At 42.5% G+C, this 4,234-nt stretch overlaps 1 non-coding gene across 1 annotated transcript; it reads right to left on the bottom strand.

The window, feature by feature from the left end:
* Window positions 1-3,497: 3,497 nt before the first annotated feature.
* TRNAA-GGC (transfer RNA alanine (anticodon GGC)) lies at window positions 3,498-3,573 on the bottom strand. The gene has a single exon. It is a non-coding gene; the product is annotated as a tRNA-Ala (tRNA).
* Window positions 3,574-4,234: the final 661 nt, after the last annotated feature.

The raw sequence follows: 4,234 nt of genomic DNA on the forward strand, positions 1-4,234 counted from the left end.
GGAATTTAAAATAAGAAAGGGAAATTCTACTATCACATTGACATGTAGCTCATAGTTTTCACCCCCAGAGACAGTAAGTAATGTGACGCACCGCAGCAGGCAGCCAGTTGAGGCGTCCCCTCCCCCTATAGGGAGAGACGAGGGATGAAACGGAAAACACAAATCGGTGCAAGAAATACTTAAATGAGCCCTACCATAAGCATCCTTAACCATGGCCCGTGTCTTTTAATCCAATTTCCCGAGTTTAGCACAAAATTTAACCGCATTTCATTGCTCCATGGAAAAAAGAATCGTAATATGCGACCCTCAAACAAGGGTTCAGTCTGGCAGCGATCCTCAGACTGTAACGGCCCGCAGAAAATTGACGCGGGTCGCGTTGATTTTCCAAGGACTCTCATCATTTTTCCCATCATAATTCGCCCCATTCCAGTTATCCGCTAGGCCAGGAAAAATCATTTTACTTACTTTTTGAAACAGACTCTGTATAAATCAATGAATTAATAAAACTATTTCGGAACCTTTTAATTAATTCCTTCCCGTAAAAGAAGTTGCCCATAAAAAATTATGCTTAGGACATTTTTAAAAAGTCGACATTTGGGATTTTAAATGGGCCGTTATAGTGTGCGGATCGCTGCTAGACTGGACTTGGGTTCGAGGGTCGTGTTACAATGTCACGTTCCATGGATCAACGATAGGCGATAAATTTTTGTGTTAAGCTCGGAAACTTGGGTTAATATAAACATACAAATATATATTTTCATATTTTCATTTAATGAAGGAATATAGAGTGGCGCAAGATATAGCATATTGTCCGGGGAACAAAAGCCACCCTAGATCCCTTATATGCTTTTAGCTGTTGACCACTTTCGCCTACTAAGCCCTTTGCTATCTCCGAGCCTACGAGAGCAAAAGGCCATCCATTAAAAGCCTCCTCTAAAGTGGTTCTTCCATGTTTCTTCGGTGTATTCTCCATAGCGATTTGCTTCTCTAAAGACAAAGCAGTTGGTGATACGGTTCAGGGTACTTTGGTCCCTGAATCTGAAACTTTTTTCCATGGTGCTTATTTTTCAACATTTTCCGGAACGGAAAAACGTCCATCATATTTTACCTTGGAATTATTTCTGTCAACTTTTGCGCATAATGTAAAATGGCCGAATACTTGTGAAATACTTTTTGAGGCCACTTCATTCTCTTCACCATAATTTGATGGCTGCATGGAAGCAGACGCGACACAGTATAAGTGGGTGTTCATCAATCGCTCCCACGCACGAAGCCTCCCTCTCTCTCTCTTCCCTTCTCTTCGCCTCTCTATATTCAGCCCTCTCTCCCTCGCTCCCTCTACCATACCTCTTCCTTCCACTCACTCCCCCTCCCTCCCTTCTCCCTCTACAATACCTCCGCCTCTCTCTTTCTCTCTCTCCATCACTCTCGGGAAAAAGTGCAGTTGAAAAATTAATATCATGACCATTTCAAGTACGCCTCATCAAGTTAAAACGTTCGCAAATTGGGTCCAACCGGTACACCCTCATTAATATCGTGTTAGGATTCTACTAATTGTTCATACATTTATACCGTTGCGTTACCCGTTCATTAAGCGGATAACACGATTATATTAATGGGCCGTCTATTGAGGAATGGATACGGAAGAGTTAGCCCCTTACAAATTACGAGTCTGCTTATTAAAAATTGCATTTCACTCGTATATTTCTGCTAAATCCTTTCTATGTGTGTCAAAATAAAGAAGTCAACTCGAGGCTCCAATTTGTTTTGAATCTTATCACAAACTCTCACGAACGGATGACAAAAATGTGCACGACCAGAAAAAGATATTATCATTCACTGAATAATTATTAGATTATTCAGTCATCATGAATTTATATAATTTAGAGCCTGAAGCCGTCGAATTCGTCGTTCTCTTTGGCGTCCCTTTGTCTTTGTGTTTGTGTGTATATATATATATATATATATATATATATATATATATATATATATACATTCAAACACGAAATCCCGCCAAACGGCGAATAAATACTCATATATACAGAAACATATATAAGGAAAAGGGATAGGAACACGTATAAAGGACGAACACAATAGAGGTGGGGAAGGCGGAATCGAACGGATCACAAGAGTAAAAATATTTCCTCAACCGGGACTCGAACACCGGATCTTTCCACTTGCCGGGCGGATGCTCTTAACCACTTGAGCTATCGAGGATATGTAATTTACCCTGAGATCCGTGGGTCTTATATGTCGCCAAGCGCCCCGATTCTTTAGCCAAGAGATGGCGTCAGGGGGCTGTTTCACCCACCAAAGGAGAAATAGACAATACACAAGAGGAAAGGAGAGTGGTTAGAATTCATACAACATCATACAGGAAAAGAACAGTGCGTTTCGTGGCACGCATAGCCAGAAGAAAGAGATGAGCCACATTGGCCAAATACACATTCAAACACGAAATCCCGCCAAACGGCGAATAAATACTCATACATACAGAAACATATATAAGGAAAAGGGATAGGAACACGTATAAAGGACGAACACAATAGAGGTGGGGAAGGCGGAATCGAACGGATCACAAGAGTAAAAATATTTCCTCAACCGGGACTCGAACACCGGATCTTTCCACTTGCCGGGCGGATGCTCTTAACCACTTGAGCTATCGAGGATATGTAATTTACCCTGAGATCCGTGGGTCTTATATGTCGCCAAGCGCCCCGATTCTTTAGCCAAGAGATGGCGTCAGGGGGCTGTTTCACCCACCAAAGGAGAAATAGACAATACACAAGAGGAAAGGAGAGTGGTTAGAATTCATACAACATCATACAGGAAAAGAACAGTGCGTTTCGTGGCACGCATAGCCAGAAGAAAGAGATGAGCCACATTGGCCAAATACACATTCAAACACGAAATCCCGCCAAACGGCGAATAAATACTCATATATACAGAAACATATATAAGGAAAAGGGATAGGAACACGTATAAAGGACGAACACAATAGAGGTGGGGAAGGCGGAATCGAACGGATCACAAGAGTAAAAATATTTCCTCAACCGGGACTCGAACACCGGATCTTTCCACTTGCCGGGCGGATGCTCTTAACCACTTGAGCTATCGAGGATATGTAATTTACCCTGAGATCCGTGGGTCTTATATGTCGCCAAGCGCCCCGATTCTTTAGCCAAGAGATGGCGTCAGGGGGCTGTTTCACCCACCAAAGGAGAAATAGACAATACACAAGAGGAAAGGAGAGTGGTTAGAATTCATACAACATCATACAGGAAAAGAACAGTGCGTTTCGTGGCACGCATAGCCAGAAGAAAGAGATGAGCCACATTGGCCAAATACACATTCAAACACGAAATCCCGCCAAACGGCGAATAAATACTCATATATACAGAAACATATATAAGGAAAAGGGATAGGAACACGTATAAAGGACGAACACAATAGAGGTGGGGAAGGCGGAATCGAACGGATCACAAGAGTAAAAATATTTCCTCAACCGGGAATCGAACACCGGATCTTTCCACTTGCCGGGCGGATGCTCTTAACCACTTGAGCTATCGAGGATATGTAATTTACCCTGAGATCCGTGGGTCTTATATGTCGCCAAGCGCCCCGATTCTTTAGCCAAGAGATGGCGTCAGGGGGCTGTTTCACCCACCAAAGGAGAAATAGACAATACACAAGAGGAAAGGAGAGTGGTTAGAATTCATACAACATCATACAGGAAAAGAACAGTGCGTTTTGTGGCACGCATAGTCAGAAGAAAGAGATGAGCCACATTGGCCAAATACACATTCAAACACGAAATCCCGCCAAACGGCGAATAAATACTCATATATACAGAAACATATATAAGGAAAAGGGATAGGAACACGTATAAAGGACGAACACAATAGAGGAGGGGAAGGCGGAATCGAACGGATCACAAGAGTAAAAATATTCCGTCCTTTATACGTGTTCCTATCCCTTTTCCTTATATATGTTTCTGTATATATGAGTATTTATTCGCCGTTTGGCGGGATTTCGTGTTTGAATGTGTATTTGGCCAATGTGGCTCATCTCTTTCTTCTGGCTATGCGTGCCACGAAACGCACTGTTCTTTTCCTGTATGATGTTGTATGAATTCTAACCACTCTCCTTTCCTCTTGTGTATTGTCTATTTCTCCTTTGGTGGGTGAAACAGCCCCCTGACGCCATCTCTTGGCTAAAGAATCGGGGCGCTTGG

This window comes from Hetaerina americana, unplaced genomic scaffold (genome assembly GCF_022747635.1).
Source record: "Hetaerina americana unplaced genomic scaffold, ioHetAmer1.1.p SCAF_8, whole genome shotgun sequence".
Taxonomy (NCBI): domain Eukaryota; kingdom Metazoa; phylum Arthropoda; class Insecta; order Odonata; family Calopterygidae; genus Hetaerina; species Hetaerina americana.